Consider the following 14,077-nt stretch of genomic DNA (forward strand, 5'->3'; position numbering starts at 1 on the left):
GCGATTTGAACAACGACAAAATAAAAATAAAAGGTATGTTAAAAGATATCAGTGAATTAAAAGAGAGTATTGATTTCCAAAAGGAGGTTTCAATGAAAAGGATATCAGAAACTAGCAAACGCATAGACGAAGTTAAAAAATTATACAATGAAAAAACACTTCTTGATTCGAATAACAAATCAAATTTATTGAAAGATATAAACAAAAAGTTAGTAGATCTCGAAAACCGATCCCGAAGAAACAATTTGCGAATAGATGGTGTTAAAGAACTACCTGATGAATCTTGGGAAGATAGTACAAAAATTGTTAAAAAAATATTTTCTGAAAAACTCCAAATTAATAAAGAAATTATAATCGAAAGAGCGCACAGATCAGGGTCAATAAAGTCAGGAAAAGAGCGATCAATTGTTTTAAAACTTTTAAATTTCAACAATAAAAAGTTAATTCTGCTAAACTCAAAAAAACTACGCGGAACAGGTGTGTTTATTAACGAAGACTTTGCAAAGGAAACAATGGAAAAGCGTAAAAAACTCTGGGATGAAGTGATTAAATTGAGAAAAGAAGGTAAATACGCAATTCTCAAGTTCGATTCTATTTTTTGTAGAGATCATAAAAAATAATTTTTTTTTTAAATTTTTTTTACATACAGTGTTAAGAAAGTTCTTCTAATTTATAACGCAATCAAAATGTCTGTAACAAATGATTTTAAATCGTTTAGTTTTAATTTTTCAGAAAAGAGACACTTCGCATCTGATGAAAAATTTGATCCAGATATTAATTATTTCAATGACATTATTACGGATTGTTTTTATTACTATCCTAACAAATTAGAAGAATTTTTTTATAATTATACAAAAAGCAATAATTTTGATCAACTAAGAATTCTTCATATAAATAAAAGAAGCCTAAACCGCAATTTTGAAAATCTTCTCAATTAGTTATAAGAAATCAACAATTTTTTTAATATAATTTGTTTAACCGAAAGCTGGATAACTGAAAAAGATTTAAAAACTACTTCAAATTTTAATCTTCCTTACTTTGATTTAATTTCTCAAGAGACTTATCAATAAACGCGGTGGTTCTTATTTATGTAAAGAAAAATATTGCGCATTATATTAGGAATGATTTAAGTGTTTCTGACGGCGACAAAGAAATTTTAACTATTGAAATTCTAAACAATCAATCACAAAACATTTTACTGAGCTGTTGCTATAGGCCCCCAAATGGTGTGGCCGAGAACATGAGCATGTAGTTTAAAAACAGACATATCTGACCATTTCCCTATCTTTTTTATCATAAACTTCAACTCAAAAATTATGACCAAAACTAACATAAAAGTTAAATTACGCAACTATAACCAAAAAAATGTTGAGCAATTTAAAACACAATTATCATTACTTCATTGGAAGAACATCGACTTTAGTGATAAGGCAAACAAAATTTACGATGATTTTTTTAATACATTTTACTCAGTTTATGATTAAAAAACATTAAATCAAAAAAACATTAATTCTCCCTGGATTACCAAAGGTTTTAAAATATCTAAAAAACAAATCATTCGCCAGTGAGAAAATATACAAAGACTACAAAAATCTTTTTGAAAAAGTTCGAAAAAACTTAAAAAAACATTACAATTCTAAAATTCTCAATAAAGCCAAAAATACTTGTAAACGCTCCTGGGAAATAATAAAAGAAATTATCGGTAAATCAAAACCGTGCTCAGGTTGCCTGGCACACATGATCAAAGTAGATAACAATAATATAATTAATTCTCAAACAATAGCTCACGAATTTAACAAATTCTTTGTTGAAATTGGCCCTAAACTATCAAAATTAATTCCTAACACTGAAACATCATTTAAAGATTTTCTAGTACCAATGGATAATTGCATTCACTCAAATGAGTTATCTAAAGAGTTACTATTTGATGAGTTCGAAAAAGCCTTTAAAACACTAAAAAAAAAATAAAGCAGTTGGACTGGACGAAATCAATGGTGACATAATTTTAGATTGCTTTGAATAATTAAAATATATTCTTTTTAAAGTCTTTAAATCATCAATCGAACAAGGAGTCTTTCCTGATCAATTCAAAATTGCAAAAGTTATTACACTATTTAAAGGTGGTCACAAATTATCTATATTTTCAAAAATACTAGAAAGAATCATGTTCAATAGAGTATTTAATTATTTTAGTTTAAATAATTTATTATACAACAATCAGTTTGGCTTTAAGAAGAATAACTCAACCGAGCATGCAATTATTCAGTTGGTACGTGAGATTTCCGATTCTTTTGAAAAATCTCAATTTACATTAGGAATTTTTATCGATCTTTCAAAAGCATTTGATACTGTGGATCATGATATTTTGCTTTATAAACTTAATTATTTCGGAATAAATGAAAGAGTTAGTAAATGGTTTCAAAGTTATTTATCCAACAGAAAACAATTTGTTTCTTGTAATGAACTTAATCATACACAGTTTTTAAATGTTTCCAGTGGTGTTCCGCAAGGTTCCATCTTAGGCCCTCTTTTGTTCTTAATATATATCAACGACTTACATAAAGCATCAAATCTCCTCAGTATTATGTTTGCTGATGACGCAAACTTATTTCTCTTTAACAGTGACATCTACCTACTATTCTCCGTTATGAACAAAGAACTTCAAAACATATCTAAATGGTTTAAAAGTAATAAATTAACATTAAATGTAAAAAAACAAAATGGATTTTTTTCCACCCGCTCTCCAAAAAACGTTCTCTACCCCAAAATTTACCAAAAATTTTTATTGACCATAATGAAATAAAAAGAGATTCTGTAACTAAATACCTGGGAGTTTTCATTGACGAGAACATCACATGGAAACATCATATTAACTATGTCTGCTCGAAAGTTTCAAAAAGTATTGGAATTCTATATAAGGCGCGTACTCATTTAGATAAAAATAATTTAACTAAACTTTATTATTCTTTTATTCATAGTTATATAAGTTATGAAATTATTGCCTGGGGTAGTACTGATCAAAGCAAGTTACAATGTCTCCATCGCCGTCAGAAACATGCGATCCGTGTAATAAATTTTGCGGATCGGTTCTCAAATTCCTCAATATTTTTCAATCAAATGAAAATCCTCGATATTTATAAACTAAACGTATATAAAAATTTATCTTTTGTTTATATGTGGAAGTATGATTTATCTCCTTTAATTTTTAAAGACCTTTTTATTTTGAAACCTTTAAGCAAGTTTAACATGAGGAATAATAACTATTTAAATGAACCACTCTGTCAAACAAAGTTCAATCAATTCTGTATCGCTTATCGTGCAGCTCATCTGTGGAACAAAATTATTTTGCCTAACTTCGGCTTACCCCTAACTTATTCTGTTTTTTAAAATTAAATTAAAAGATCTCATTCTCTCTATTGAAAATATCTTAGAATATTTTTAATTTGTCTTATGATATATAATAATTTTGAAATGTATGTTCAATCTTTGTTTTATACTTGTTGACAATTTGTTTCTATTTATCTAAGTGCTACTTTAATATTTTTATGTTAATTTTTTACGTTCTCTTATTGTAAAAAGGGGTTTTTATAATACTTTACATACTCTGTTTTGTAAAAGGCTTCTGACGATAAGATCATTTGATCTTCTTTTAGAAGCCTTGTTTGTATTTGAAAAAAAAAAAAATGTAATTTATATATATTACGTCAAATGTAAACAAAAAAAAACTTACGAGAATAAAAGCTTCTCTGTCTGTTTAAGTCCAGGAGATTGCGTAGGAAATCCAAATTTCAAAGGATAGAATGGTCAGAGAATACTAACGTAATTTGACGACGAATCGGTGAACTGATATGGTTTTGGAAGGTTTTTGAATTATTAATTAACAAACAATTAATCTCTCATCTTGAATCTAATAACTTACTTTCTGATCATCAATATGGATTTCGATCTTCTCGATCAACAGCTGATTTCTAACAGTAATAACCGATAGGTTTTATCGTGCATTAGATACATGTGAAAAGATTAAGGCTATTGCTTTTGACATTTCTACAACTTTTGATAAAGTTTAGCATGCTGGTCTTCTCCATAAACTTTTTTCTTACAATATATTAGATAATATCTTTAAGATTATTGAACCTTTCCTTTCCAATCCTCGTATAAAAGTTGTACTCGATCGAAAGCATTCTTCATATCCTGTAACTTCAGGGATTCCTCAGGGTTCTATCCATGTCCCTGTATTCTTTTTAATTTACATTAACAATTTTCCAGATATTCTTACATCTAAGGTGGCATTGTTCCCTGATGGTACTACCATTTATTCTTGTCTTGAGAAGAAGCCAACACTCTCTTATAGCTTGGAGGGAGCGTTCAAGCTTGAACAGAATCTCAACTATGGCTGGTGAATTCAGATAAAACCCAATTTTTTTCAGCCATCTTTATCGCAATAATTTAGATCTTTCTATATCTATGAACGATAATGTATTCGATTAGTCATCTACCCTTCATCTTCTAAGATTAACTCTTACTTCCAATCTTTCTTGAAAACTGTAAATTAAATCTATTGCAAAACTAGCATCTACTAAGGTTGCATCTCTTTATCGTGCTCGACATTTTCTTACACGGGATTCTATTCTTTATTTTTATAAATCTCAAATCCGTCCTTGTATGGAATATTGTTGCCAAAACAAGATGCAAAAACGGATTGTAAACATATTTGGACCTGCTCTTGCATCTCTAACCATTATCAGATTGTTGCAATGTTGCTTCTCTTTCTCTTTTTTATAAATACTATAATGGGCACTGCTTTAAAGAGCTAGTGTCTCTTGTGTCATCTACTAAAGTTCATTCTCGTTTTTCTCTTTTCAAATTAAACTTAGAAACGGCTAGGTTTTTTATTTAAAATAAAAAACCAAGCTCTTTCTAAGTTTAATTTGAAAGCAATTAAATAATAGTCGAGTGTTAAAAAGATGGCAAATTTTGAAGTACTTTACCTGAAGTCTTATGCTTTTATATAGTTCGGAATTAAAGTATATTATATTCTGTATCATAATCAATTATAAAAACATGAAAAAAGCATAAAAGGAGGCAGGTTAAAGTTGAGTAATACCTTACATTTTTACTCACAAGCAATATTTGCATTTTTATTTTTAAACGAAAAAATTAACAATGTAAAATATTAAAAGTTTCACTTGCGCTTCATAAATTTCACATGCCACATCTATTTAAAGTTCGTTTAATTTTGAGTAGCTCGAGATAACGATTTCGCCCATGAATGTAACTCTTTGCTATTTATTGGTGAAGGATGATACACAATGTACACTTTACGACACTATTCCGCCACACCAAATAAAACTAAAAAAAACTAGTGAAATAAAGTACTCCTTTTGCCTTAACGAGAGGCAATTTAACGGGGAGGGGAGGGGGTGTTACACCCTCCCCCCTTCCAAAGAAGGTAATTTTCAAGTTTTAGTCGGTTTTTCTACGAATTTAGTCAGGTATTTGACACAATTCAGTCGGTTAAATTTTAGTTTTGAGGACTTTTTTTTTTGAAGTCAGTTGGTACTTTTAATAAATTCACCCCCCCCCGCCCACCGTCACTTTATCCTTGAATCGCCTCTGGCGATTCATGGACAAAGTGAAGTCTTTTTATAAAAGTGAAATTTCATGAGCAATACGTTTTCAAAGTAATTTTTAAAATATTCTTAACAGAAAAACTCTCGATTTTTGCAAAGAGCAACGCTCTTTGCAAAAATCTTCTCATTGCTTTTAAGCTAAAATATATTATTAAAATATATTATTAATATAAAAATTAACTTAAACTTATTTGTCATACTTTCAAATCACAATTTAGTATAAATATTATAAAACGTGCAAACGCATGCTTCGTTTATATGCGAATAAAATACTTTTTCTAATAACAAAAGTTTTAAATTTGAAGTTTTTATAAATAATATGTTAAAAATTCATTTTTTAACTAAAAAGAAGTCATTTGCCTGCATGTAATACACGCGCAAAAAAATGGAAATGTTTTAACACATAAACACACGTTAATAATTGGTTTCTCTGGTTAGTAACTGGTTCTTTTGGTCAAACTGTCAAAAAGTAAGTCTCATCATGAAAAATAAAATCCAAAAATTCTTGAAGACAAAAATATTAGAACAAAAATTAAAACAAAATTAATTTTGGTTTATTAAAATCTTTAGTAAAAGAGGTAGCAAATTGCTCAGAATGTGGAATTAGTGCTGAAAATAATGAAGTTAAACGAAAAGGGTTTTGCTTACAACAAAATCGTGTACTTTATTTTTTTTGTCAGTAACCTCAAATATTTAAAACTTCCAAGATTATTACTTATATTTAAGACAAAAAAATATTAAAAGTTATTGAGGCAAAAATTTTTTTTCCAGTAATGTTTAAATGGTAACAATATTTAGAGAAATTGATAGAGTTCATAAATTAAATTAAACCGCTTTCTTTAAAAGCCTTTTACAATATTAATAATGCTTTGCGTGGTATATATACGTATTTGTAAAGCAATTATGACCAAAGCACCAATACAAACAAAAAGGGATTAGAAAAGTAAAGAAATATCTTGTGCAGATTCTATCGATGATGTATGACAAAAGAAAGAACACAGCCCACGAAAATATCCTAAGAAGATTTTTGTGTCGGGAGAAATTTTCGAAGAAATTTTTTTTTCTGAATTTTATTAAATTCAACGATGCACTGTGTGTCTGGGGGGAACCGAACCTCTATGAACACCCACAAAAATGTATCATGTCATTCTTTGGCATACATATACTAGTTATAAAAATTATAAAAATAAAAAACATTTGTTGGGAAAATTTTGAGAAACGGCCCTTAAAAACCCGCAAAAATAAAAAAAGTATACAATCTTTTTTTAAGGTGATGCAAAATATAGTTTACAGTTAAGTACAACTCAATTAGATATAAAAACTTAAAATAAATATAATTGCATACTACGTAACTAAATATTATATTTTTTCACCTAGATATATGGAAATATAAATATTTCCATATATCTAGGTGAAGAAATGTCTTTTATCAAGTATGGCTCCCAAACCTCAAAGAATGCTGAGTGTGAGTTTTCCAACTCCTGTTCTGAAAACTGATCAAGCCCAGCAAACATGTCAGCGTTGAATCAACGTTGAAAACCGGTCGCAGCGTAGAAAAAGCGTTACAGTCACAAAAACAACGCGCTTTCAACGTTGAATCAATGTTTGTTATTGTATACTAAATCGCGGTAAATTTAAACGTTGAATAAGCGTTGAAATTGTAACGTAATTTAGCTTCTCAAAAAAAGACGTTTATTCAACGTGGAATCAACTTACGCAAAAAGCCATTTTAAAGACGATTCAAAATCTATGCTTTATCAACGTTAAAAATTAACCGCTTTATAAACGTCACATTTTCAACGTTGAATAAGCGTATAAATATCAACTTATATTATCTTCTCAAAAAACCGCGTATATTCGACGTTGAATAAAAGTACGCAAATAATCACTGTAAAAACGTCGCAAAGGTTGCAGGTTGAAGGTTTATCAACGTTAGACATATGCTGCTTTTTCAACGTATTTAAGCTATTTATGAAACAACGCTTGTTCAACGTTACATATACCAACGTTGAAAATGTGGTAGTTAAAAAACGTTGAAAAAGTGTTATTTTGCCAACGTTAATGAAACGTTGTTTTGACAACGTTGAGGAAGTGACACATTGAAAAATATTCTCATTAACTACCCAGCAAACATGACAACGTTGAATCAACGTTGAAAACCGGTCGCAAAAGATGTTGCGGAAACGTTGACAAAGTAATCGATTTTGCAAAGATATGTAACGTTGTTTAATAGACGTTGATTAAACGTTATTGCGTAACGTTGAAAAAACGTTACTAAATGACGTTACAAAAGCGTCGCAAATAAACGTTGAAAAAGCGTTACATAAAAAGCGTTGTATTAACGTCGCAACTTAACGTTGAAAAAACGTTACTTAAAAAGCGTTGCATAAACGCTGTTAAAGCAGTCTATTTTGCAAGGATTTGTAACGTTGTTAGTAAAACGTCGATTTAACGTGACTCAAAGACGTCGAGTAAAGGTTGAAATATAACGTTGAACCAACGCTTAAATGCGCTGTATAAAATATCGCCAAATATTATTAAACGCAATTAAACGTGGCTATAATATATATTGAATTGGCAAATAAAACTAAATTGTAAATTTGAACTAATTGTAATTTGAACAATAATTAATACAAACAGTAATATACAATGATAAATATAAAAAAGCTTAAAATATACAATTTATAGATATATATATAAAAACATAAATATTTTCTTTAAAATTTATGTGTGTGAGTGTTTGCATATATATTTATGCAATATATAAAACTACAATTAACATGATATCGTATCGATTGGCCAGGATATCATTGAGATACAGAATCTAAATCGAAAAACAAAACTTGTACCATTAGTATTCTGAAAGCAAATGTAAAAAAAAAATGTTATTAAATTAGTATAATTATTATTAAATTTAAAAAGTAAAAATAAATAAATAAATATATATATATGTATATATATATATATATATATATATAATATATATATATATATATATATATATAACTTATTTATATATATAATTTATAATTATAGGTTCAGGTGTCACTCCATTGACTAGTTTTTAACTATATGAGTGACACCTAATCTTATTTATGTGAGTTTATAAATATTATTGTAAATTTTCAAATTTTATGGTTAAATAAATGGATTATTATTATTATATATAAAATATATAGATAAACAAATTACATAAATATATATAAATTATATATATATAAAAATTATATATATATATAAATTATATATATATATATATATATATATATATATATATATATATATATATATATATATATATATATATATATATATATATATATATATATATATATATATATATATATATATATACACACTGTGTGACAAAAGTTATCGTACACTTTAAAAAAATTACAAACTCTTAATTTAGAATAAAAGAAATGCAAGGAACAAGTTAAAAACTGAATAAAAACTATTTGATTTATAATTATTTAAACAAAAATTAAAAAAACAGAACTAGAAAAAAATTTTATTTTAATATCTTGATGAAAAAGCATGAAAAGTAACAAAAAGAAGGTGACAAGAAGTTATCGTACGCTTTCAAAATAGTACACTTTGATAAATATTATGGGAACTAAACTTATATTTTAGTATCGTGTATTTTGTCCTTTAGCTTTTACAACAGCAGCAAGATGTCTTGGCATCGATTCAATGAGTTTTTTTGTAATAGACGGATCGATTGATTCCCACGTCTTTACAATTTGGACTTTTATTTGTTCAATGGTGTTTACACCTGTTCTATCTATTCGTCTATCGATTTCATCCCATAAATGTTCTATTACATTCAAATCAGGGCTTTGAGGTGGATGATTTTGTATGTCCCAACCTTTTTTTTCCATAAATTCCATCACATCTATGGCCTTATGTTTGGGAACGTTATCTTGAAGAAAAACGAAGTCATCACCAATACCAAGATTTCGTGCTGATTGTTCAACATTTTCTTTAATAATACATTTATAGTAATGTTTATCCATATTTCCTTCAATAAATACTAACTTTCCAACACCTGCTGCCGACATACATCCCCAAACCATAACTGATCCATTTCCGTGTTTAAATGTTCAGACTGTAGTTCCATTTTCTAAGCAATTTTTTGATGAACGCCATACACGAATTCTACCATCAGATCTTTTTACATTAAATTTAGACTCATCTGTCCATAAGACTTTATTCCAGAATGAGTCTGGCATATCAATGTACGTTTTAGCATAGTTTAATCGAAGCTTACAATTTTTATCACTAATACAAGGAACCTTTCTTGGAACGCGACTCACTATTCCTTGTCTTTTAAGACTTCGAATGACTGTTTTTGGACTAATTTTAACCCCCAAATCGTTTTCTATTTTGCAAGCTAAAGTTTTGGAACTTACAAAACGATTTTTCTTGATTGTGGAAGCTAAGCTTCGTTCAGCACGCTTATTCAGTTTTTTTGGACGACCACTTCGGGGCAAATCAGCTAATTTTCCTGTTTTTTTGAACTTGGTAATAATTGAAGAAACTGTGGATTTTTTAGAATCAACAATTTTTGCAATACAATTTAACGATTTTCCTTCATTCCAATGCTTAATTATTAGCTTACGAATTTCTACAGTGGTCTTAACCCATTTCGAGCTCATTTTACTTTTTTTTAACCAAAAAATTCATTTAAAACAATTGAAAATAATCTTAAAGTGTTTATAGTTTACTTTATTTTCAAAAATGTATGAAAAATGGTGGACATAACGGTTTGGAGTTAAATAAATATTAGTATACGCCAAGTGTACGATAACTTTTGTCATCATCTTTAATGTACTTTTTTCAAATTTTGAGCCTAATTTTAATGTTATTTCAATATAAATTCCAAAAAATTCAGAAATTACCAAAATAAATACTATTAAAAAAAAATTATAATAATTTTCATTAAATATAGCAGAAAAATTGTGTCTATATTGAATATTATTTTTTTTTTCTTAGCGTACGATAACTTTTGTCACACAGTGTATATATATATATATATATATATATATATATATATATATATATAAATTTGCTAATTCGAAGTAATTTTCATTTCCTGTGAATTTTCTTTAACAAACTCATGCAAATGCTGTTATGCAGAAATGCAGTTATTTGAACCTGCAGTTGTTTGAAACAATTTTGCTCCCCTTGAAGATAAAAAAACATATTAAAGGAACAACAACAAAAAAAAATGGACTATATTTTCAACGAATTGTAATATATTTATTATTTTACAAGGATAAAACTGAAGTAGCACCAAATTCCAAGGGTCTTTTTCTTTTTTACTTTCTACTTTTATTAAAATTTAAAAGAAACTTAAAGTAGGTCATTTTAAAGAGCATATTCAGTTATTCGAGTTTTGGGTTATTCGAAATAAATTCTTATACCCCTTGGAGGTTCGAATAACCGGGAGTTTACTGTGTATATATATATATATATAAATATATATATATATATATATATATATATATATATATATATATATATATATATATATATATATATATATATATATATATACATACAGTCACAGGCAAAATTAAGTAGCATTAATGATAAAATCGAAACTCAAACAATAAAACAAAATTATTTACGTTAGAATCTATATAACTGCAAAAGTTTTATGTTTTTTTTCAAATTTGATTCCTGAGAGAAAAAAAAACATTTATACCCCTTTTCAACTCAATGCAAAAGTAACTCTATTAAATGAACTTTGCTAACTTACAGTTTTTCTGTCTAAAATAAATGTGACAAAAGTAAGAAACACCTACATTTTTATTAAGAAAAATAATGCTTTGCCAATAACTATTTACTTAAAAGTATTAACATCAAAAATATTTTGTTAAAGTTATTAACAATAAGCATTTTGAACTATATCTTTTGGAATTTATTTTTAGAAAAAGTTAAAATAATAATAATGGTAAATCATCAAAATTATTCATTGGACATCAGATCTCGGATCACTTGTGATCGAAAAAAGGGCCTAACCTACAAGCAATGTGATGAAAAATATCAAATATCAGTAAGTGGTGTTATGGAGATGTGTATAAAATATGAAGCAACTGGTTCTGCCAAAAATCAAAAAAGACATGGTCGCCCCATTAAGACTTCAACAAGAACCAATATCTTAATTGCACTGATAGAATAAAAAAAAATTAACAATAACCTCAAAACAGATTGTTGAAAATCCTTATTTAAAATTTCATGTCGAACTGTACAGAAAAGACTTAATTTATGTGGTTTAAAAATTTAGGTGGTTTAAATAAACCTTCTTCAGAAAAGTATAAACAAAAAAAAAATGTTGGCATTTGTAAAACTGCATATTAACAAGTGTGAGGCATTTTAGAACTTAGTGTTAATGTCTGATAAGAATAAATGTCAAATACTTGGCCTAAAAAACGACAAAGAGTTTGGCGCAGACCTTGTGATGCATTCTTAAATAGAAATCTTACAAAAACAGTCTAGCATGGAGGTGACTCGCCTATGACTAGGGGATGTTTTGATTCAAGTAGTGTGGGACGACTGGTGATTGTTGAATGTATAATGACAGGGATGTTGTATGTTGACTGGCTTTCAAAAATTTCATTTCAATCCATTTAAGAATTGATCGCAAATTTTTTTTTCACCATGACAACGACCCTAAACACACATGCAAAGCGGCACAACAGTTCCTAAAAAAAAAATTAAAGCTAACATCCTTAAATGGCCGCCACAAAGTCCAGACCTTAGCCCTGTTGAAAATATATATGGGCAATTTTGAAATCTAAAACAATTGTAAGATAGCTCATTTCATTTAAGTTACTTTTACAATGATTTAAAAAAAATTATAAATATTTTTTTTCTTGTTTACAATAAATATTTAAAAAACATAAAATTTTTGCAGTTATGTAGATTATTAGTATGTAGTAAATAATTTTGTTTTTATTGTTAGAGTTCTGAATTTTTCAACAATGTTAATGCTGTATATATATATGTATACATAGATATATGTATAAATATAAACATATATATATATATATATATATATATATATATATATAAATATATATATATATATATATATATATATATATACAGCGCCGTACTATCGCAAGTGCAACAAGTGCAATCGCACTGAGCCCCCTATTAAATAAATTAGAAAAACTTCTCAAATACCATAAATTACTACGAATTAAAAGAAAAAAATTTTTTTTTTAGTTTCTGCACAGGGCCCCCAAAAGTTACAGCACGGCGCTGTATATATATACGTATATACATATATATATATATATATATGTATATATATATATATATATATATATATACATATATATATATATATATATATATATATATATATATATATATATATATATATATATACATTTTATGGAAGTCAAATTTTACAATTAAAAATAGTCACAATTCCATACATAAATTAACTAAATTAAACTTACTTGAATAGTTGTAACTATAAACCATCAATTTAAATCATATAATGTACTTCGTTCATAAGATGGAAACCAGTTAAAAACATATCATTCCTCTATCTTTGATCCACCAGAACTTTACTAAATAAACTTACACCTAAAATCAAATTATAACATGTCAAAAAAATTTAAACAGTATTATTAAAATCAGATATGACTAATAGTTATTATTAAGTTTTATTTATTCTTCACCATATAAAAATTTAAATGCAAAGAGAAACACAATCATTCACTAACATAATTACTTTCATTATTTTTCAGAGTCCTCTGTAGTCGTAAAATTAAATCCTTCGCCTACTTCTTTATCTAAAAATAGATACTTATAGGTAATTATTTAGTAAAACCAATATAAACAAGAATGTAAAAACTAAAATATAGACCCAGTGCAAACAGATTACGATATATATTAAGGCAATCATAATACAATAAACAGATTCAAAATTTTACTTATCCCAAAATAAAAATAAGATTTATTAGATGTTTATTTGATATAGTACTTCACCATTAATATAAAACCATAACAGTTTTTTTATTCATATAAAACAATTAAAATAGCAATGAGTACTGTAAAATTTAATGATCTCCAGTAGCTTTAATACTTTTAACTCTAAGCTTGTTCCATGAATAACTAATTGGAAAACTATTGTAGGCAGCTTTCATTGCATGAACACCAGTTGACAGAAATAACCAACCCTTTTCTACCCAACAACATAGAGCAATTGCCTCTGCTTCAATTTCTTTTTAAAATAAACAACTTAAGCCCAAGATTGTGAAGTCATTGTAATAGATCATCTGAAAAAAAGACATCATTCGTTTTATTTACATATATATATAAATATATATATATATATTTATATATACATATATGTTTATAATATATATATATATATATTATATATATATATATATATATATATATATATATATATATATATATAT

General features: G+C 27.1%; 1 long non-coding RNA gene across 1 annotated transcript; it reads right to left on the reverse strand.

Annotated features, from left to right (window-relative positions):
• Positions 1-8,361: 8,361 nt before the first annotated feature.
• On the reverse strand, positions 8,362-13,465 carry LOC136074962 (uncharacterized). The gene is made up of 3 exons (XR_010635605.1): positions 13,376-13,465; positions 13,106-13,235; positions 8,362-8,454 (listed from the first exon to the last, which is right to left on the reverse strand). It is a non-coding gene; the product is annotated as an uncharacterized LOC136074962 (long non-coding RNA).
• Positions 13,466-14,077: the final 612 nt, after the last annotated feature.

The sequence above is a fragment of the Hydra vulgaris genome, chromosome 01, assembly GCF_038396675.1.
Source record: "Hydra vulgaris chromosome 01, alternate assembly HydraT2T_AEP".
In the NCBI taxonomy this organism is placed as follows: Eukaryota; Metazoa; Cnidaria; class Hydrozoa; order Anthoathecata; family Hydridae; genus Hydra; species Hydra vulgaris.